The sequence below is a fragment of the Lissotriton helveticus genome, chromosome 4_1 (assembly GCF_964261635.1).
Source record: "Lissotriton helveticus chromosome 4_1, aLisHel1.1, whole genome shotgun sequence".
In the NCBI taxonomy this organism is placed as follows: Eukaryota; Metazoa; Chordata; class Amphibia; order Caudata; family Salamandridae; genus Lissotriton; species Lissotriton helveticus.
In genome coordinates, this window is record NC_136063.1 from 77,287,358 (window position 1) to 77,311,160 (window position 23,803).

Consider the following 23,803-nt stretch of genomic DNA (forward strand, 5'->3'; position numbering starts at 1 on the left):
CGCACCCGAGTACTTAACAGGTCTTTTAAAGACCATTTACTGTTTTTGTTCTGTTTTAACCCCTTCTTTCAGTCACTCTGTCTATGGTTCAAAGAACTAGCCCCCCCCCCCCCCCCCGAAATATTTTACAGCCCCCCACGAAATTTGTCTCTAGTTGCCCGCCTGTATGCAGTAGACCTTTGTACTCTCTACCATTCCTATGTGACTCTTAGAGTATATCCATTAGTATCTCTTCCTTGAGTGACTTTACTATTTCTACATTTGCAATTTTTCTTTCTGTTTGTATCTCTTCCTTGTGTGACTTTACATATGGTACATTTGCATCCGGGCTGTTAATAAACAGCTGTGCACTCCAGGGTTTCTGTTTGTATCTTTTATGTAGCAGGTAATCCTTAGTCCTTATGTTTTGCAACTGGTTCTTGTGTAAAGCGCCCTGACACCTTTGGGTAAAGTTCACGCTCTATAAAATCGCATTAAATGAATAAATAAAATAAAAAAGTCCGCCATGCTCACCAGGGGGTGTCTGTAGTGCTGGACTGCCCCAAAAGTTACTCCACCCCTCCCCCCCCCATCCCCTAGATCCACACTGCGCGTGCGCCCCCCTCTAACACTCTCTCCTCGGACCCCTCCTTTGCTGCTCTGGACTCATTCCCGCGGTGGCGCTGGTGCTGCGAGCGCTGCACGAAAAGAAGATTAAACGTGGTTAACGAGGCGCTGTGTGCACGGGGCAGGATAGGTTTGCCAGGGCCCCCCACATCCGGACACATTGCTTCTCACTCTGGGGCCCCTGGATCGTGCCTTTGATCCCGTCCCTGTCTCTCCTTTTGACAGATAACGCCGGGGCCGAGCCGGGGCCCTCTCACTGTCCGCTGCCTGTACCAGGACCCAGGGGAGAGGCACCCCGACCCAGGACCCAGGGGAGATGCACCCCGACCCAGGAGAGGGACCGGAGTCCGGGCCCAGAGTCAGGTGAGCGCTTCATGAACTTCACTGGAAGCCTCTGGTTTGCTCTTCAGGAATTTCAATATTATTCATAAACGGGTTTCCAGTTTTGATGTTTCTATTAAATGCTGCCGCTGGTAATTCTCTTCCTATGAGGCATGGACCAGATGACGTGCCTTATCTATTTACTTCTCACATTATAATCACATTGTTTAATTTCAAGGCCGCAGAATAAACGTAGCGCTGCGGGGGGTGACTGTCAATGTCTCACTAAAGGCCGCGCGTGAAGGGGGTACAGGCAGCTGAGCTCAGCTCTGTACCCCAAAACCAACTACTGGCCTGTTTCATATTCGAGGGGCACCTTTGGGAATGTGACGTCACTCATGACGTGTCCTGTTATTAGCACTAGAAGAAAGCCGCACCTGTGAACTGCTCACCAGGGCACCTGGAGTGCACAGCTGTTTATTAACAGCCCGGATGCAGGGATATTTTTTATTTAATATTTGGCTTCTCTGCTCCCATTGACGCTGTTAAGAGCGGGTTTGCCCTTTTAGTTTAATTGCTAATATTAAATGTTATAAATCTAATTAGTTTTGTGCTTTGCATCCAGGGCTGCCCGGCTGCATTTCACTGAAACAGCCAGGGCGGAGTTTGACTTGTAGCCAGGGCTTTAAGTGGAATAAAAAACTGTTGGGGCAGAGGGTGGAGGGGGTGTCTCTCAAAGGGGCGTGGCCAATGCATTTAAGGCCTGGATTAAAAACACGTAAACTAAAAATCTCTGTTTAGCATAGTGTCCCGCCCGACTTGTATTTTGCTGTTTCTGTCATTGCATCCAGATATATGACACAACAAGTAACATCAGACCTACAAGAAGTCAGGACTATTGGCTTTGTCAATGGTTGTTAGTTTCATAAGATAAATAAGCAGCGACTATGGCTTGATGGATTGAAACAGATTCTACTTCAAGCCCTGGTGACTCCACGACAATGTTGTTGCTCCTGAGTTTCAAAAAGAGAAGTGAAATCCAGAGAGAAAATGACTCTCTTTAAAGGATTTCCCTTCCCCTACACCGCTCACCTGGCATGACGTCATGCCGTAACTGCTGCACTAGTGAGAAGTGAGCAGTGTGAGCAGCGCACACTAGTGAGAAGTGAGCAGCGCACACTAGTGAGAAGTGTGCAGTGTGGGCCGCGCACACTAGTGAGAAGTGAGCAGTGTGAGCAGCGCACACTAGTGAGAAGTGAGCAGCGCACACTAGTGAGAAGTGAGCAGCGCACACCTGTGAGAAGTGAGCAGTGTGAGCAGCGCACACTAGTGAGAAGTGAGCAGTGCGAGCAGCGCACACTAGTGAAAAGTGAGCAGCGTGTAATAGTGAGAAGTGAGCAGTGTGAGCAGCGCACACTAGTGAGAAGTGAGCAGTGTGAGCAGCGCACACTAGTGAGAAGTGAGCAGTGTGAGCAGCGCACAATAGTGAGAAGTGAGCAGTGTGAGCAGCGGACATCGATGTGCCGTGTCACTGCAGTCCAGAAAAAACAGACCTCCTGTGCCAGGTCCCGAAACAGAGCCCGATAGAGACCCGTTTCGAGGCCCCCTTTAAAAAACTGCTGGTGCTCAGCATCAGTGAGACCCGGCCCACTTAAAGCCCTGTTTGTAGCGCTGAGCTGCTCTCTGGTGCCCCTTGCAGCGCTAGGCTGCTGCAGAGCCTCTCTTTCAAACTCTGTCACCCTTGACCCTGCCTGGCTGGGAGGACAGTAGGTTAGTGATCTTTCATTTCAGGGGTTTGACGCATTTAAATGCTTTTTAGAGCTTCTCATTGCTCAGAAGGTGCAATTTCTGATATTAGTCGGTTTCCATTCACCTTATAGCTTGATTTTGGTTTATGATAGACGCGCGCATGGCTAAACCAGGCGTGTCTCTACCATGCTGCGTGAACTACGAATGCAACTTACCCGTGCATTTATTTACCAGGCATACCTTTACCTCGTATGCCTTTACCACCCAGCGCGAACCAAGAATGCAACTTAACCACGCATTCCTTTACCACGCATTCCTTTACCACGCATGCCTTTACCACGCATGCCTTTACCACGCATGCCTTTACCACGCATTCCTTTACTACGCATTCCTTTACCATGCATGCCTTTACCACGCATGCTTTTACCAGGTATGTCTTTACCAGGCATTCTTTTACCACGCATGCCTTGCCCACGCATGACTTTACTACGCATTCCTTTACTACGCATTCCTTTACCATGCATGCCTTTACCACGCATGCTTTTACCACGCATGCTTTTACCAGGTATATCTTTACCAGGCATGACTTTACCACGCATGCCTTTACCACGCATTCCTTTACTACGCATTCCTTTACCACGCATGCCTTTACCACGCATGCTTTTACCACGCATGCTTTTACCAGGTATGTCTTTACCGGGCATTCCTTTACCAGGCATTCCTTTACCAGGCATTCCTTTACCACGCATGCCTTTACTACGCATTCCTTTACTACGCATTCCTTTACCACGCATGCCTTCACGACGCATGCCTTCACCACGCATGCCTTTACCACGCATGCCTTTACCACGCATGCTTTTACCAGGTATGTCTTTACCAGGCATTCCTTTACCAGGCATTCCTTTACCACGCATGCCTTCACGACGCATGCCTTCACCATGCATGCCTTTACCATGCATGCCTTTACCATGCATGCCTTTACCACTCATGCTTTTACCAGGTATGTCTTTACCGGGCATTCCTTTACCAGGCATTCCTTTACCAGGCATTCCTTTACCAGGCATTCCTTTACCACGCATGCCTTTACTACGCATTCCTTTACTACGCATTACTTTACCACGCATGCCTTCACGACGCATGCCTTCACCACGCATGCCTTTACCACGCATGCCTTTACCACGCATGCTTTTACCAGGTATGTCTTTACCAGGCATTCCTTTACCAGGCATTCCTTTACCACGCATGCCTTCACGACGCATGCCTTCACCATGCATGCCTTTACCATGCATGCCTTTACCATGCATGCCTTTACCACGCATGCTTTTACCACGCATGCTTTTACCAGGTATGTCTTTACCGGGCATTCCTTTACCGGGCATTCCTTTACCAGGCATTCCTTTACCAGGCATTCCTTTACCACGCATGCCTTTACTACGCATTCCTTTACCTCGCATGCCTTCACCACACATGCCTTCACGACGCATGCCTTCACCACGCATGCCTTTACCACGCATGCCTTTACCACGCATGCCTTCACCACGCATGCCTTCACCAGGTATGTCTTTACCAGGCATTCCTTTACCAGGCATTCCTTTACCACGCATGCCTTTACCACGCATGCCTTTACCACGCATGCCTTTACCACGCATGCCTTTACCACGCATGCTTTTACCACGCATGCTTTTACCAGGTATGTCTTTACCAGGCATTCCTTTACCACGCATGCCTTTACCACTCATGCCTTTACCACGCATGCCTTTACTACGCAGTTCGAACCACGAATGCAACTTAGCCGTGCATTCCTTTACCACGCATGCCTTCACCTGAAAATGTCATGGTAATGGCATAATAAGTAAGGGGGTATGCGTCGCTAAGGTCGCCACTACCACGACCCCAAACCCCATGCCCCATGCCCACGCTGTTCATAAAACTACCCCAACCCCTTCCATTGCCCCAAGACCTACCCGACTCCCAAGCCCAAAAACTACCCCGACTACCCACTCCCTCCCCCTGCCCTGAGGCCTAAAACCCTGCCCCTTAATATACATTACCCTGACTCCCCCACCCCCTCTCTGTCCCAAAAATTATCCCAACCCCTTCCACTGCCCTGAGACCTCCCCTAGCCCTAAAAACTATATTGACTACCAATTCCCCTCCTCCTGCCCAGAGGCCTTATCCCTGCCCCTTTACATACACTACCCCAACCCCCCTATCCCAACGCTGTCCCTAAAACTACCCCAACACCTTCCACTGCCCTGAGTCCTACCCCTCCAGCCCTAAAAACGACCAGACTACCCATTTCCCTCCCCCTGTCCTGAGGTCTAAAACCGTGCCCCATTACATTACCTACCCGGACCCCCCCCACCCTGTGCTGCCCTTAACACTACCCCAACCCCCAGCCCAGCCTGCCCCACTTACCTCATTGTGCCCTCTGGCATTCTTCCTAAAGTGTTCCTGCTTCCGCCTTCACCACAGCAGCAGCGGGGTTTCGGCGGGCGGCAGTTATGTCCGGGGGACGGAGAGAGGAATAAAGGACTTTACCTATAGTCCTATAGTCCTGACTCCGACGCATTTACTTCCTTTCAGTGGCCACGATATATACGGGGGAGACCTGATGCGTGTTGCGCTATAGTTACCGGCATCTTCTTTGATGATTCCTGTCCCCGCCTCAGTCTCCTGGTGTTTACGGCTGTGGCGCAGAGATCGGCGGTGATCAGTGTGTTTCCAGTTCCAGTTCCTGTCCTTCCCGTGTGACAGTAACGACTGCCGTGGAGAGCCTTATTGATGGAGGCATTTAAGAATGATTTGAACATGTTCATTAATTCCTCTGTGGAAAATGCTGTTGGAGCCTTTATGAAGAGGTTTTCCAAGAATATGGAAAACTCTATGTTATCTCTAATGTCCAAAGCTTTGGCCCATTCTGCGGAGGATAGCAGAAAGAGAAAGTTGGTGCCTTCCAGCAATAATTTCAATGTGTCTGCGACTATGAAGTCACGCGTGGTCAGTGAGGTTTCCTCCCGCTAGGTTGAGGATGTGGTGCCTCCCAGGCCTCCTGCTCAGGAGGGGTATAATGTTAAGAATGCTGGTAAATGGAAATCAAAATAAAAAAATTCTAAGGTACCACAGACATTGGGTATCTCTCAAATTCTGGACACAGATGATGATCTTGGGGACGCAGATGATGAGTTTGACCCTTTAGATGCCAATAATCCTTCTTCCCCTCCTGCTAAAAAGTCAAGAACTGCTTCTTTTCCTTTTCAACCTATTTTGGATTCTGAGGGTGCTCCCATGTTTGACCCTTCTTCTATTCATCACCCTAACTCTACGGAATGGTTCCTTGCACCTCATGTAGGTGGTTATATTTCAGCTAGGCTTCATCTGCCTTTGGACAAATCCACCAGGACCAGGCTCACGTCAGAATGTCCCAAACCTTCCCTTCCTTCTAATATCTCCTCTGCTCCGACTTTGGATCAACCCTTGCTAACTTTCTTCTCAAAGTTTGGAAAAGATTCTCATAAAGGGGTGCATATGGCCTGGTCTACCTGTCAGTACAAACTTTTGAATGTTAAAGGTGTCATTTTTTAAAATTTATTTGTTATTTTTTTATTGCGATTCTTAAGTGCAATGCTTGATCATGATACACAAAACAAGATTCATATTATAGTTTTCACAATATACACTATACAATCATGTCTACAATTTTAGTCAAAATTGTTCCCCCATATTTTATCAAATTTTCTCATCCCCCGATTCTTAATGCGTACATTTGCTCGCTTTTCTTGACTCTTCATTTTCTGCAGCCATTCCTGAATACAAGGAATCTGAGCTGAACGCCAATTCTGCAAAAGCAAACATCTGGCAACCGCCATTACAATGTACATTAATTTGACCAACTGCTCAGAAAGCACAAGATCTAAATCAATACCATAAAGCATTAATTTAGCGTTCAGAGGAGTTGCAATCTTCAAATAATTTTGACAGTATGAAAAGATATCGTCCCAGAATGGCTTAATTTTGGAACAATAAACAATAATGTGAGACCAATTGGCCGGAGCATCATGCAAACATCTAAAACAATTAGCAGAGGTATTAGGATACATTTTACATATCGCTGCAGGAGCGCGAAATAATAACCATTTTCCTAAATACAACATTCTGCGCCAATTGGCTCCTTTTAATACACTAAAATTAAGTTTATTTATACACCTCCATGTACTCAAAGTTAACACATGATTCTCTTGGTTTAACCATTTATCAATCGCTTTTGAATTAGTGCCTGTTTCCCGGCTCTGCGCTAGGCATTTTTTCCATGCCCCAGGTTTCCTTGGCTGTTTGTCAAAAAATATATTATTGGTCAATTGGGTAGGGAGGCTAATTTGTTCGAGATCTAATTGCTCCAGGATTATATAAATTATATTATATGACCGAACCAATAAAAAATTCCCAGGAATCCGTGCCATCATCTCTGATGGAGTTATCCATAGACCGTTGTATACGAAATCCATTATTGTGGTAAAACCTACCCTAGCCCAATTGGCGACTATCTCAGGTCCTATTTTAGTCCCTAAAAACGGAAACGCGCTTATTAGGGGTGTTGTTAAATTAAATAGAGAGAGAGCATATCTTTTAAGCATTATAGAGCGTTTTTTATGAAACCAAACCAACATCTTATAGCGAACATGTTTTGGGAGTGTGAAAACCTGCAGGGGGAAGGGTATCTGAAATTCTGACCAGATTAAATCCCCCAAAAAATTGATAAACAATCCTTGACTATTACAATAATTTTTAAATCTTGATATGTATTGCGCAAAATATGCATTATAATAGTCCCTTAAGTTGGGCAGAGAAAGGCCTCCTTGATCTAGCTCCTCATAAAGAGTTCCGATTGCAATCCGAGGTGTCTTTTTAGCCCAGACGAAGGCCGTAAACAAAGATTCCAGCTTAGAAAAAAAAAAAGTGCCTGGCAAAAAACAGGGAATGGCGGAGAATAGAAAATTACATAGAGGAAGGATGGACATTTTAATTAGAGCGACTCGCCCAAGAATGGACAATGGGAGCGAATTCCACCGTGTGAGCATTGTACGTATTTTCTGAAGAAGGGGATCGAAATTGAGTCTATACAAATCATTCACTGAAGATGAAAAAAAAAAACCAAGATATCTTTTAGATTTATTATTAATACAAGAAGTGAGATCAGAATGTAGGTCTGGGATTATTCCCCCACCCACCAGAATTTCGGTCTTCTTTTTATTAATTCGATATCCCCCCAGAGCCTCGAATTCTTCGAAGATCTGAAGAGCCTGTACTTGGGATTGTGCATTAGGCTTAATTATCAACATAACATCATCCACGTACAGCGTAATCTTCGCCATGGACGGAATAGGTGGAGAGATATACATACAATTCCTAATTGCTATTGCTAGCGGTTCAATAAAAAATGCAAACAAGGCAGGTGACAATGGGCAGCCTTGCCTCGTGCCCCGCTTGACTACCGCTGTACCTACCATGGCGGTGTTGATAATAATATTAGCTTTCGCGTCAGAGTATAGGTTTCGAATTAAATTTATAATTCTCCCATACTACCAAATCAAAAGCTTTTTCCGCATCTAACAATAAAACCAATGCTGGGACCCCACATGTTTCAAAATAATCTAAAGCCTCAATTAAGTAGTGTGTATTAGTAATCAGTTGTCGTCCTGCGATAAAGCCATTTTGATCTGGATGTATCAAAGTTGTTGCAATGTTATTGAAACGCATTGAGAGTAATTTTGTAATGATTTTGTAGTCGGAATTTAATAGTGTAATAGGCCGATAAGAATTGGGGTCTTTAGCTATCTTCCCCTTCTTCAGAAAACTCATCACTGTGCCCTCTCGGAATGACTCCGGAATTGGACCCCCTTCCAACATAGAATTAATTAATTGCAAAAAAAGAGAAGAAAAAAACACTAAAGAAAGCCTTAAAAAACTCAGCTGGAAGCCCATCAGGGCCACAAGCCTTTCCATTAGTAAGATCTTTCACTACGAGCTCCAATTCTTCCATCGAGAATGGGGTAGTCATCGCCAAATAATCTATATGGGAAAGCGTAGGCAAAACATTTTTTCCTAAAAATTCGGTTAATTTAGAGTAATCTATCTTGTGTTGCTGACTGTAAATATTATTATAATGAGTGAACATTATTTTCCCTATGTCCGCCAAATCTGAAACCTTAGCCTGAGTCACAGGGCATTGTAGCACCCGAATCGTATTTGCCGCAGCTTGTTCTCTAACTTGCCAGGCAAGGAACTTCCCGTGAAATTGCTTTCCTCTTAGATTTTTTGAGACTGCCTTCTAAACCTTTCCTCGCTCTGGGCGTAAAAGTATGCGTTTAGCTCACATTTAGCATATTTTAACTGATTTTGAATATCGGGAGAGGAATTCTGTAGTCTTATATCCGTCAATGGCTGAATTTTATGCTGTAATATATTCTTAATAGACCTAGAAATGGCCAGTGTAGCAGCATCCTTCCCAATAACTATACCGCGAATGAACGCTTTCAGTGAGTCCCAAATAATGTTCAGTGGGGCTGTGCCCATATTACGTGTAATAAAATCTGTGATCTCTAATTTTAACGAAGCAACCCATAACTCCTCATTCCAATATGCTTTATTAAACACCCAGCGTTTAGGTGTTTTCGTGACTATCCCCAAAGTGAGTTCAGCCACTAACATAGTGTGGTCAGAGAATCCATTATGTAGAAATTTCAAAAAACTAAAATTCAGCTGTCTTGAAACAAGAAAAAAATCGATACGAGAGGAAGATTTGAACCTTCCTGACCAACACGAATACTCTTTTTTAAATGGATTTTGAATACGCCAGGGGTCACCTAAATCAAGTGTTCTTATATAATTGCATATAGATTTCAGTGATTTGGGTTTAGCTTGTTTACGTGAATGTGAAGTAGAGTCTAACTTGGGATCCATAACAATGTTGAAGTCACCTCCAATAACAATATCCCCTCCCACCATCAATAATGATTGAAATAAGTGAAACACGCCAAGGTCAACCCCCTCCTGAAGAAACCCTCGGCGGACCCCACCGACCTCAAAAACTACAGACATATCTCTCTGCTCCCGTTCCCAGCGAAAGTCATTGAGAAAGCCATCAACAGCCAACTCGCCACATTCATCGAAGAGCATAACATCCTCGACTCCTCCCAATCCGGCTTCAGAAAAAACCACAGTACGGAAACCGCCCTTCTCGCTGCAACAGATGACATCCGCACCCTACTGGACAAATGAGAAACAGCAGCCCTCATCCTCCTTGACCTCTCAGCGGCGTTCGACACAGTCTCTCACCGCACCCTAATACGCAGACTCCACGACACAGGGATCGAAGACAAGGCCCTCAACTGGATCTGCGCCTTCCTCTCCGGCAGAACACAGCGGGTCAGACTCCCCCCTTTCTCCTCCGACCCTACACCTACCACCTGCGGAGTACCCCAGGGGTCCTCCCTCAGCCCTACACTCTTGATAGAGGGCGCGAGGTCACCCAGCCATTGATTCCGCCGTTTCCGGCTTCAGGGCCCATATACTTTCAATTCACACTATTCATTGACCAGGCGACTTCACGGGCTGCTACCAATTGTGTGTGTGTCCCTATTGTTATGACTCAGTGTACCCGACTTACCATCCACCGACACGGGTACCTATGACTTCAATGGATCAGGGGCCTAGCTGTAAAAGGAAAGGCAGCAAATGCAATTTCAAATGACATTCAATATTTGTTTAAATGACCACGGACAACTGGAAGTTTTAAAAGCTTTATCTAAAGTTCGTTTGTTTCATGCATAAGGTACATAAGAATAAGGCAATCAATAACCAAGATAATGTAAATGATATAACTGTAGAGAAATAAAGACAGGGTAATCATCGAAAATACTGTTATGAAATGCAAATGGGAAAAATACTATGCAATCTCAGAAATGTTTAAGCATGGACAGACTATGCATGGGTAACTATAGGAGGGCCTATAAAGAGTAACACGCTAAACTTAAAGTGAAGGGACCTTTAAACAGTCTAGGTAAGGAGGTTCTAGACCATATCAGAAAATGACAAACTGCAATGCAAAATATAATCTCTAAAAGGTAGGGTGACATGGGAACATATCATGAAAATATGCAAATGACTTTACGTTCAATAGTTTGCGGCAAAAGGCATGGAAAAATCAACATATGCAAAGGTGTCACTTTATTGTAGCGAAAGGTAGAAATATAGAAAGGTGCAAGTTTAAAGAACTTAGAGCAGTATTTACCTAGACTGGTGTGGAAACCAAACCCTGGCCAGGGGTTAGTTAGGACAGGAAACCCTCAAGGAAGGATACCCCTCACAGGACAGCAGGTGCAGAATGGACGACAGGACAGGATACCCTCAGATTAGGAATCAGGACAGGACCTCAGGACAGGACAGCAAACCCTCAGGACAGGACCGCTCAGGACAGGACCGCACCCGCAGTTTGGAAGCAACGCCTGCGCTCCACCCTCTCTGCAGCTATCGATCAAGACCCCGATTGGGTCAGCGAACTCCCAGCAAAGTGCTTCGCCAGCACTTTAAGGTTCAGTAAAACCTTAGTCTATGGTCAATTTCGGACAGAGTGCTCCGCAGCTCTCTGTATCTTCAGTCACCTATTGAGTGCGATGGGTCAGTGACAGGTCAGCTAAACCAGACAAGTCGGACAATTCCCTAGGTAAACCCAGGGTAGATATACTCTTTTGGGTCGGTGTACCACCCCCCAATGTTGCAAAGTGTCAGAATCCCTCAATTTGGATTGGTCCTAAGGTAGGATTTGGGTAACACACCAATCAGAATACGCGATTTATATGCCTACTTTACATATTTGGGTACCGCCTAGTAAGATTGGGGTTCCCATGAGAAACTGTGCAGAAATACGAGTGACAATTTAACATTGTAACACATGAGGAGCAACATTCTCCGTTCTCGTAGCGCAGAGGTGGCTTTCCCAGGCACATCTTGACTGTGGCTGCCAGCTGGCTGAGTTCCACTGTCCAAAGTTGCCACCTTTCAGTATTCTCTGGTCATGCGCAGAAGAGACCGTCAATATGGCTCCCAATCAGTTCGGACCCCCATTCCCCGCGGTACATGAAAAGTAAGCGAGAACAAATTAATACACAAACATAACGTTATGAAATCACATCACAGGGTTGTACTTTCAACTTATCATCATAAAATATACTTATGCAGTCTATATGTTAGCTACATGGATACAATCACAAGAGCAGTGGCACGAGCAGTACCACATGATGGGCACAGCTATGTATTACGCATGCGCATAATTTTCCCTCCACTTCTGCAGACGCGTCAGGACACGTGAGTGTGGCTGACGCATGCGCAGTAACTAAAATACAAGCGGCGGCCATATTTTAAGTACACGGATTAAATGCATTAGAAATACACATAGGCAAGCTTCATAAACCTTTACTCAAACTTAATATAAATGTTAGTAAGACGTACACTTATTACCTTGTTACACATAAACGAGGTTCTTGAATACAGCAAGGTCACAAATATGCGAAGCTTTGCTTCATCAATCCCCTCTTTGATGATATTTACTATCATCACAAAATAAATGGAACCAGATGCCAACTTTCTCTCACACTTTATACAGCTCTATCTCATCCAGCAATCGCTCCAACTTCTCTCTTTCAGTTCTGGTAGGGTGAGAAGTCTTCACCTTTTTGTATATCTGATCATTCACTTCCTCCAATTCGATCTCATCCACACTCCGTTTCAACCCTCTTGCATTTACCTCGTGCCTTTTGGTGCGCTTGCGGCATTTACAACAAACAAAAATGAGAAATATGATAAGACCTATAATTCCAATTGGCATCAGTATCTTGAACAATAAGCCTTTACCTACGCTAGCAAGCCAACGACCTACATTTGAGAGACCATCTACCAGTCTCTTCCAAGCACTATCAACCTCGAGTGGTCTGAGTTCCTTTGCCAAATTAGTAATATTTTTCACATATCTTTTGATCTGTACACTTTTATCCGGAATATAAGTGCAACAATGTTGCGCCTTCAACATCCGGCAGACTCCGCCCTCTTTCGCTAATAAGGTGTCAAGAGCAAGTCGATTCTGCAAAACCATTGATCTGATCGCAACCATTTCGGTGTTGACCAGCAGAAATCCATGAGCTGTCTCAGTAGACAATACATCCACTATAGTAGACAATTTACAAATTCTGTGAGTGTTCAGAACCACTCCCACTCCAGGTATCAGTGCACTAAAAATACTACCCATAATTTCACCTATACTTTCTCTTTTACTACGCACTAAGCCATTAGTATTTTCATTGCTTCCAGCTTTCCCATTCACATGGTATATTTTCGGGAAAACAATGCCAAAATAGCAGCTTCCATACCAGTGATCCGGCAATTTGAAATAAGCCTTGTCCCCACAAATATAATAAATTCCAGGAAACACAGGCTCTGACCCATTTTTGAAACCCCAACCTCCAATTACCTTGTAATTATGTTCGCATTCACTGGAACCAATGAAAACATTATTATAGTAGCTAGTCTTCTCGCGATGAAGACATAACTTTCCTTTCTTTTCAAAATCCAGCAACAGAGCAGGTCCCGCCCCACCATTTGAGGTGCCTTCCATGTTCTCAGCCCACTTTGGCCTTTTCTGACTTTCGTCATTAGCCTTCTTTTGTATTTTAATTCTTCTTTTCTCTGCCATGTTCAGGAACATCTTTTCCTGCTCACCCAAAGAACAAGTCAAGTTATCTCTGTGTGCATCAGCTATGTCAATGTTACCTATAGTCAGAAAGTAGTCTCCCATATATCTTATTGTGTCACTTTTGGTATGTACAGGATTCAAGTTCCCACGTATAGGAAGCTCAGAAAAGATCACGTCATTGTTAGAGTAATAGTACTGTAACGGTCCTCTTTTGTAAAATAAACTAGCTAAAATGCTACAGGAGATTCCATATGTCAGCGGCAAGTGATGGTATGTCACGCCTTCAGCTACAGAAGTGGGTAGCTTCATGCAGACATAGCAATCTTCAATTTCCATAGTCTCTACATAGTGTATTAACAAGTTTGCAAAAACATTTAAGTGTGTCCTGTTCTTAATTCCATGATAATGTAGTCCTCCCTCATCTGATGCTTCTAAGTCTTGTTTCGTTTGTCTCAGTGCTCTCTCATGTCTTGCTACACTTTGTGTTGTCAGCTCCTCACTGTCAGTATTTACAATTTCAGTAGGGACAATGTTAGTATCTTTACTCACAGCAAAGGGTATAAAGATTGTTAGTCCTATCCAGAGTAATATCAGGACAACTACACTACAGACACATACCTTGCAGCATGTTTTGCAACAGCTGCGACTAGGTCTACCACTCACGTTTGAATCAGACATTTTGGCTCAGAAGAAGTTTCTCGACCCCTCTTGGTGACTTTACACGAGTATCTTACTTTGTGCAAATTCACGGTGGCTCGTCTTCTTCTTCGTCAGAGTACTCAGGGACGGGCTCTCCGTCGCTTACGTCAGTTATATCAAGATCTTCAAGTTCTTCCAACACCAGAGTCCATTCAGGTGACTTGTACTTTTTGTTTTGTCTTTTTATTCGATCACTCCTTCTGTTGGAAGTATCCTCTTGTTGTTTAGCTATGCGTGCACTTCTCCTTTCTTCTGCACGTTTTTCTTCTACCGTCTTTATCCTTAGTCTTAGCTTCTTTACGAATCTTGGTTCAAGATGCTTTCTTTTCTTGAGTCTTTTAGTTGGTACCTGGACTTCGTTTTCTTCTCTTGCCCTTTTGTTTTCATTTACTGTTGGTAATTCTGTTTCAGTTTCTTCTTCTTCTATCTGACTAATACCAGGACTCGCATCTATTTCTTCTGCCTGGGTACTAATCTGGCCTTGTTCAGGTAAATTAGGTGATTGTTCTTCAAGTGTCTCTGATTCTGTTTCCTGAACACGTTCTTCTAATCCTATCTGATCCTGTTCAAGCACTTCGATCTCTGGACTTTCTTCTGCTCGAACTATTACACTATGTCTAGTCTGTCCCTTCCCGATATCCGGAGTCAGTGGAGGAGTATCAAACACTTGCTCTGTATCCTGCACTTGTTCAGTATCGGGCACTTGTTCAGTCTTATTCACTTGTTCTGTATCAATCACGTGCTCTGTCCCTGTCTGACCTTCTCCTTCCTCAGTTTTTATGTGAATCTCAAGATTCTGAGGTTCTTCGCCTGTGCCTTGCTTTTCCTCACTAGTCCACTCTCTACCTTCCTGTAGTCGCTCACTCGTTCGAATGGGGTCTTCAGTGAGATCAATCAATGGAATCCACTCTTCTGGCCATATGCTTGGCAGCTCGTCTTCAGCTACTTCTGGCTCAGCTCCTTGGACCCCTTCAGCAGGCTGGACTCTTGGTAGTTCGTCATCAACTATTCTTGGGCCAACGTCTGCTGATTCTGCAGCTCGACTGGTACTGGGCTGTACGTTGTCAGCTACTTCCGGTCTGGCTCCTGCAGAGTCCTCTGTTGGACGCCCTTCTGCTTCAGGCTCCTCGTCTGGTAATACCTTCTGGGTGTGGCTGGCGTGTACCCAGCGTGGAACTCCAGCACACTTTACTGCTGTGGTAGTTACCAAGATCACCTGACGTTTTTCTCCCCACCTTGGCTCCAGGCAGGTCTTCCGAGTGTGCTTCTTTATCTTCACCCAGTCCCCTGGGACCAGTTTGTGGAGAGGAGTCGTTGGATTGAGGATGGCGTCTTCTCCGATCTGGCGAGAGATAGAACGCACTTGGTCACCCAATCTCTTGCAGTATTCAAGCACCAAATCATCAGTAATACTCAACAGTTTGCTTCCTGGTACCCATGCTTGTCTCATTACTCTTCCCATAATGATTTCATGGGGACTTAGGCCTGTTTTGCGATCAGGAACACTTCTCAGTCCCATCAGGACCAGGGGCAGGGCCTTCACCCAGGTCATTTTAGATGCATCACACAGTTTTGCTAGCCTGTTTTTGATAGTTCCATTTATTTGTTCCACTACTCCAGAAGCCTCTGGACGGTAGGCACAGTGAACCTTTTGGGCAATTCCAAAGGCCTTACACAGTTCGTCGATCACTGCATTCTGAAAATGTGAGCCTTGATCTGATTCAATAGTGACTGGCACCCCGAATCTAGGTATCAGTTCTTTCAATAAACACTTAGCTACTGTTTTTGCGTCATTTTGGGGAGTAGGGAAAGCTTCCACCCACTTGGAAAATAAACAGACCATGACAAGGACATATCTTTTCCCTTCACAACGGGGCATGGTGATGAAATCAACCTGTATTCTTACAAAGGGACCCCCGGACCTCCCAATTTTTCCCAGTTCCACCACAGTTTTCTTCCCTGGGTTCATCTTTTGACATGACAGGCACCTCTGGCAGAGGGACTCTGCCACTTTCCTGAACTTTTTACTGTACCAAGTCTGTTGGAATACTAGAATCATGGCATCCCTACCAATGTGTGACCCTTCATGTATCAACCTCGCCATTGTGCTAAGTAAGTGTCTAGGTAACACAGGCATACCAGTTGGACCTAAGATGACACCATCCACACGCCTTGGTCGACACCCATCGTCCTTCCACTTCTCTCTTTCTTGCCAAGGTGCCGCCTGCTGCCACTCTTTCACTTCATCCCATGTGGGCACTTCTTCAAACACCTGAAGTTGGCAGCTGGTTCCTGGCCCCCCTCGTTTCGGATTTACGATATACCGATCTCTGGCGCACCATTGGGCCACTCGATCAGCATAATCGTTTCCCAGTGATACCTTGTCTATGCTCTTCTTATGAGCAGCACATTTTACCACTGCCAGTTCCTTTGGTAACTGGATTGCCTCTAAAAGGTCCTGAACCACCTTTCCATTGCGAATAGGGGTACCTGATGAAGTCAGGAACTCCCTCTGTAGCCACAATTGGCCAAAGTCATGCACGACTCCATAACAGTACTGACTGTCAGTATACACTGTTATGCGTAGGTTCTTCCCAATTTGGCAAGCTTTTATCATAGCAATCAATTCGGCTACTTGTGCAGACTTGATATGATATAGATAACCTGCTTCTTCAATTTTCTCTAAGGACACTACTGCATAGGCAGCACTCAGGCCTCCTAGTTCATGCCTTAGACATGAACCATCTACAAACAGTTCTTTATCATGCACAGGCAATGGCGTTTCTTTTATGTCTGGGCGTGGCTTGGTATTGAATTCTGTTAGATCAATACAATCATGTTCATCATCCACCCCCCCCTTCCATGTCCTTTGGGTCGGGGAGTAAGGTGGCTGGGTTCAGAATACTGCACCTAACAATGTTTACATTTGCAGCACCCACAAGAATCCTCTCGTATTTAGTCAGCCGACTAGGGGTGAGATACTGAGTTTTAGTTCTGGTCAACAAGATTACCACTCCATGCGGAACATACACAGTTACCGGATGTCCCATGACAATTGACTCACTCTGTTCTAAGCTGGCACAGGTAGCAGCGACTGCTTTCAGACAACCTGGTAATCCAGCAGCCACTGGATCCAAGGTGGCAGAGAAATATGCCACAGGCCTTCTGGTTGTGCCATGTTCTTGAGTCAGGACAGACAACGCGCAATTATCGCGAGTGTCACAGAATAGGGCAAACTCTTTGGAATAGTCTGGCATTCCCAATGCAGGGGCTGTGCACAGACAATTTTTCAGTTTGGTGAAGGCCATTAGGCTTTCATCATCCCATTCCACAATATCTGGCATTCCTCTCTTGGTCATTTTTATCAAAGACCGGGCTAGGACTGCAAATCCCAGAATCCACTGCCTGCAGTATCCTAGTACACCCAGGAACATTCTGATCTCTTTTTGAGTACGGGGCAACTGCATCTTTTGAATTATCCTCACTCTTTCCGATGTCACTTTTCTGACCCCCTTTTCTATCTGGTGCCCCAGATATTTCACCGATTTTGCACAGAACTGTAACTTGTCAGGGGACACTTTATGTCCCTTTTCACATAAGTGATTCAGCAAGGCAATGGTGTCAATCACACAATCCTTATGACTTTTAGACGCCACCAAGAGGTCGTCTATGTATTGCACTAAGACAGAGTTCCCAGGTAAGACCAAAGTTTCCAAACATTTTTTCCAGATCTGATTAAAGATAGAGGGGCTCTCTGTATACCCTTGAGGGACCTGGTTCCAGCAATACACGTGACCTTCGAAGGCAAATGAGAAAAGAAATTTGCTATCTGGATGCAAAGGAATGGAAAAGAATGCATGACACAAGTCTATCACAGTGAACCACTCAGCATCCCAGGGAATCTGATACAGAATCACTGCTGGGTTCGGGACAATAGGGCAACAGGGAACTACTATTTTGTTGACTTTTCGTAGATCCTGTACTACTCTGTACTTGCCACTAGGCTTCTTGATGCCCATAATCGGAGAGTTACATGGGCTGCTCATTACTTCCTGTATGATGTTTCCTTCTAGCAATTTCTGTATTTCCACAGCGACACCAGCTTTCACTTCTGCATTCATTCTGTAGGGTTTAGTATTAGGGTATACTGCATTGTCCTTTATTGCTATCTGTATGGGGTCCACATTTTTCATTAACCCTACATCTTTCCCAGTAAAGTCCCACACCTCTGGCTTCACTGCTTCTTGGAGTTCTTGGGGTAAATCTTGCATGGTCATTCGTTTAATTTCCGAGTCAGGGCGGACTAACATTAATTTATAAATGCCGTCTTCATCTGGGGTCTGAATTTCAACACCCTTTGGTGTGCAAAAGATGGTACAGTTCATTTTGCACAGCAAATCACGTCCCAGCAAGTTTACCGGACTGGTGTCACAAACGACAAATCTATGCATTTCCTTAAAGTTTCCAATTGAGATCTCCATGGGCTTGGTAACAGGAGTACTAATCAATTGATTAGATACACCCACTACTTGGATGGCTTCTCCCGAGAGGGGTAGGTTTGGAACGTCCACTGTTCTCACAGTAGAACGGGTAGCGCCAGTGTCCAACAGAAAGGTGACATCATTTCCGTCAACCTTTCCTTCAATGTATGGTCCGGACTGGTCTACCGGCAAGGAGGCGCCAAGTACGCACTCCTCGTCCTCCCCTCTCAGGCCCCGTCAGTACTGGTCATCACAAAGGAAGGTATCATTTAAAAGATACTGCGAAGTTGCTGCATTTCTGTTCTCATTGCTTTCCCATACTTCTATCTCATCTCCCTCTGCCTGTTTTCCCCTGTACACTTGCTTTGGTGCTCGGGGCACCTGAACTGTTTTTACCTGTGGTTGAGTCTTTCTCGGTTTCTCTTTCTGCGTCTGTGGAGTTAAATCAGGAGTTTTAGCGTTATCTTCGGGCAAGTAAGGACACTCGTTACGCCAGTGCCCAATTTCGCCGCACTGATGGCAGGGAAATTTCTTCATAGCCTCTTCCCTGCTCATTTTGGGCCGGGGCTTACCCCCTCCCCCTCCCCCAGGGCCTTCGTTCTTAGCATTTTTGACCATGTTACTCAACTGTTTTTCCTGCTGTTCTGCGAGCTTCACCTGAGCCCACATCACTTTCTCCTTTAGAGCTTTTTTCTTTTCTGCCATCTCGTCCTCGCAGTACTTTGCGTACCGCAGGACCTCGTCTACCTTTTTGGAGTGCCAACAGATTTTGTTATCTTTTATCCACTGACAAATTTCAGGCCTTAAACCATTTACAAACCTGTAAATGAAGTGAGTCATGTCCTTCATCTCGATGTTATCTATACCACTGTATGTTTTAAACACCTGTAACAGCCTTTCATAATAGGAGTGCACTGTCTCCTCTCTTTCCTGCGTTGTTCTATCTATCCTGGTCCAATCAGTTTCCTTAGCCGGCACTTTTAGTTTCAGATGCTGAATTACTTGCTCATATTTTCTCATTACTTCTTTCGATGGTTCCCCAGTTTTCTCATCTCTCGGGTATTCCTCACTAGGCCAGGCTATGGCTATTTTACACTCGGTCCATAGATCAACCGGGACCACAATGTCAAAAAACCCATCCAGGTCTTTCCACAGGCATTTCTGCACCTTTACAAACCTTTCCACTTGCCGGTACCATTCAACTGGCTTCTCACGCAGTTTCGGGAAATCGTTAGTAAAGGACACAATATCCTGTCTGGACCATGGAACGTGCACATACCTCCCACCGGGTACTTCGCGCATGGGGCATAAAGTTTCGGGCTTGTCTACCTCTCTCAAAGGGAACTCAGGGGTTGCTTGTCTGGATCGGGCCTCCTCCTTCTTATGTGCCCACCTCGTTTTCCATTTTTCCACGTCTCCCCATTTTTGCAAAACTGCAAGCAATTCTTTAATCTGCAACTTTCTTCCTGACACATTCAAACTTTCTAAATCCTTGTCTGAGAACTCAGCTCGGTATGGTTTCTGCAAGGGCTTCGATCTTGATATATCTATCCCCATACTAGCTGCAGTGTCGGTCAGTTTCTCGTGGAGCACCCTAGTACTCCTGGTAAGACTTTTACACATAAACAGCAACTCTTCTTCAGAATAGGTGTTCAGTCTGTCTAGCCCCACATTTCCTGCCATTAATTCCTCTATTTCTACTCTCAGTTTGTAGAGGTCTAAAGGTTTCGTTTGCGGAGCCTGTTTTTCTAATTCACGACTCCAATTTTCAATTTCTTCTGGCGTTACCAAAGAGACACTCCTAGTACCTGTTGCTGACTCTAATTTAATTTCTTTCGTATCAAAAGGATTATGCCTCTTCTGCACTCCCTTCCCGGTTTGTTTGTTTGGCAGGTCCAGGAACACAACATCAGACTCACACTCACTGGACTGATCGTCTATCAATAGGGGCTCTTGCCTCGGCGGGGCCATTATCGGGTTCATAACTGGAGGGTTCGGACCTCCTTGATTATTCCCGTACAATGGAACCACTGGTCCGATTGTTACCGGAATAGTCAAAGCTTCAGGACTGGTGTTTAACTGGGAGATTTTCTGAATTATTTCTGACCTCTGTCTAGCTATGGCCTCTTGCTCCCTTTCATCTAATACTCTTCCTAAGGTTCGGTCAGGTATCATCTGTGGGGTCAGTTGAGGCGTAAAACTCGGGGCAGTAGGATGCATCTCACTTGGTCCCCCACCATAATTTGGTTTCGGGAACAAAGTTCCTGTTCCAAATGACCTGCGCTCCTCCCCATATGGAGGCTGCAAAAAGGGCACTCCTGAACTTAAGGGCTTCTCTTCGTTTTCATAAAGAGGTCTGGGGTAAAAGAGCTTTTCACGGGAATATTTTTCCTCCGGGATCCCGGACATACTGGGATATATATTTCGCACCTCCGGGGGCTCGGGCTTCTCAAAATAGTGGCAATACCTGGCCCCCTCCCCCCCTACATAGGGATCTGTCCTCCTCCTTAATGGATGGACGTTGGGCAACTTCTCCTGCATTGGAAGGTCGGGCTCCCTCATTATAAGGGGGCGGACTTCTTGTAAAGATGTCATCTAACAATTCATCGTCTGACTCCCCAAGGGCCCCCCAATGCTTACTCTTTTCTGTCCTTTTCTCTCCCCCAGAAGGATTACCTGCTGGCATCATGGGAAACAGACCCTCAACAATCATGCTCTGCCTCCACTGTTTCATCCTCTTATCCCTGGTCTCTTGTTTCAGTCTGGGGTACCACTTGGTCAGACCTTTGTCCATACGGGGTTTCTCTCTTTCAAAAGCCTCAATCTCCCATTCCTCTAATGCCTCATACTGCGTTAGTCTCGGTCTGGGATGCAATTCATTCATGCGGGTTCTCAAATTAAATAAAATTCTGCCGTTGAAAGTGCCGTCTAACGGAAAAGCCAATACTCCGTCATCTTTAGTGTACTTTACCCAATTCTCCAACCACACACAGGTGTTGTACCCTCGGTCAAACATCATGAATGAGGCAGGAGTATTCGGTGGCGGGATAGTAACGCCCTCCCTAGACTTAATCGGTTTGTCCGTTTTGAAATAATTCTTTACCCTACTTACAAGGGACATCTTTCTCTTTCCTCCGTACATAATATCGTATCTATTGGCTTTCCACTGATCCCTTTCAAACCCTTGGTTTCTCGGATCGGGTCTAGTCTCTGGACAATACGAGTGCCACATACGATTTCTACGCTTAACTTTGTTTACAAAGCTACCTCCAATCAGAACGCGCCTTGCAAATCTGTGCGACCAATGAGGTGCACGCGTTCAAATAGTTTCGACCAATGGGTGCGCGGCCCCTTCGTGAGACAGTTCCCACTCCTCGGCGCTTCACCCCTCCTTTACAATTCCAGCCCCGCTACCCGCCCGCTGTTTCTACCAATCCCAGCGCGGCACGGAGTGACGTCAGAGACGCTTCGCGGCTGACTCCCTCCCTTCACAAGGTAACGGAAACTTTCTTCCTTTCTAAAGTGCTCAGTGCTTGGTTATTTTACAACGAATACACATTCGCCACAGTGCTCAAGTGTCTAGACAGAAAGATTTCTTTTACTGCAAGTAAACTACTTCCATTTACTTTTCACACGCTGCGGGCAGATCTCTTCCGCCTACCCTTCACTCTAGCATCGGTGAACCTGTTATTCCCCCAAACTCATCCACTTCTTTCCGGGATATATTCCGAGTTTAAGGTTTCCCAGCGGACCCCTCTGCTTTCACCCAAGCTCTGAGGAACCTGCTACTCTTCCGATGTGACCCTTACTAGGTTACGCCACTATGGGAATTTTGCCAATGAACCTCGTTACTAACATTTATTCACACATGTATTCAGAAAAACCCTAGTTAGTGCTTCCCGGTTATCCTAACCTGCACCTAACTTTCCTTTAAGCCTGTGACCTCAGGACAATGGATTCTATTCACCACTTGCCCTTTCAATTCCCCGGGGAGTTCGTACAACACGAAACAATACGGTTTACGAACGCATGGATTAATACATATAACAATATAAGAACAAGAATAATAACAATACAGCAATTCATGAATTTCAGCAGCGTATTCACAAGAGAATGATCAGCTCTCTCAGAACAGCCGCTCTTATAGCAGCATTAATGTACTAGCAGCTTCCGACTCAACTAGTCTAACTAATCCTGCCTAACCTTTAACTAGTCCCTAACCATACCTCTGCTTACCAGAAAACTGATAGAGCGCGCGAGGTCACCCAGCCATTGATTCCGCCGTTTCCGGCTTCAGGGCCCATATACTTTCCATTCACACTATTAATTGACCAGGCGACTTCACGGGCTGCTACCAATTGTGTGTGTGTCCCTATTGTTATGACTCAGTGTACCCGACTTACCATCCACCGACACGGGTACCTATGACTTCAATGGATCAGGGGCCTAGCTGTAAAAGGAAAGGCAGCAAATGCAATTTCAAATGACATTCAATATTTGTTTAAATGACCACGGACAACTGGAAGTTTTAAAAGCTTTATCTAAAGTTCGTTTGTTTCATGCATAAGGTACATAAGAATAAGGCAATCAATAACCAAGATAATGTAAATGATATAACTGTAGAGAAATAAAGACAGGGTAATCATCGAAAATACTGTTATGAAATGCAAATGGGAAAAATACTATGCAATCTCAGAAATGTTTAAGCATGGACAGACTATGCATGGGTAACTATAGGAGGGCCTATAAAGAGTAACACGCTAAACTTAAAGTGAAGGGACCTTTAAACAGTCTAGGTAAGGAGGTTCTAGACCATATCAGAAAATGACAAACTGCAATGCAAAATATAATCTCTAAAAGGTAGGGTGACATGGGAACATATCATGAAAATATGCAAATGACTTTACGTTCAATAGTTTGCGGCAAAAGGCATGGAAAAATCAACATATGCAAAGGTGTCACTTTATTGTAGCGAAAGGTAGAAATATAGAAAGGTGCAAGTTTAAAGAACTTAGAGCAGTATTTACCTAGACTGGTGTGGAAACCAAACCCTGGCCAGGGGTTAGTTAGGACAGGAAACCCTCAAGGAAGGATACCCCTCACAGGACAGCAGGTGCAGAATGGACACCCGGACAGGACAGGATACCCTCAGATTAGGAATCAGGACCGGACCTCAGGACAGGACAGCAAACCCTCAGGACAG

The 23,803-nt window shown here is 45.1% G+C and overlaps 1 protein-coding gene across 1 annotated transcript in view; it reads left to right on the forward strand.

Moving 5' to 3' along the window:
- Positions 1-608: 608 nt before the first annotated feature.
- Positions 609-23,803, forward strand: part of LOC144827878 (uncharacterized) — a 256,770-nt gene continuing 233,575 nt past the window's right edge. The window contains 1 exon segment of the mRNA XM_078686043.1: positions 609-969. The gene's annotated coding sequence lies outside the window, so the exon portion shown is untranslated.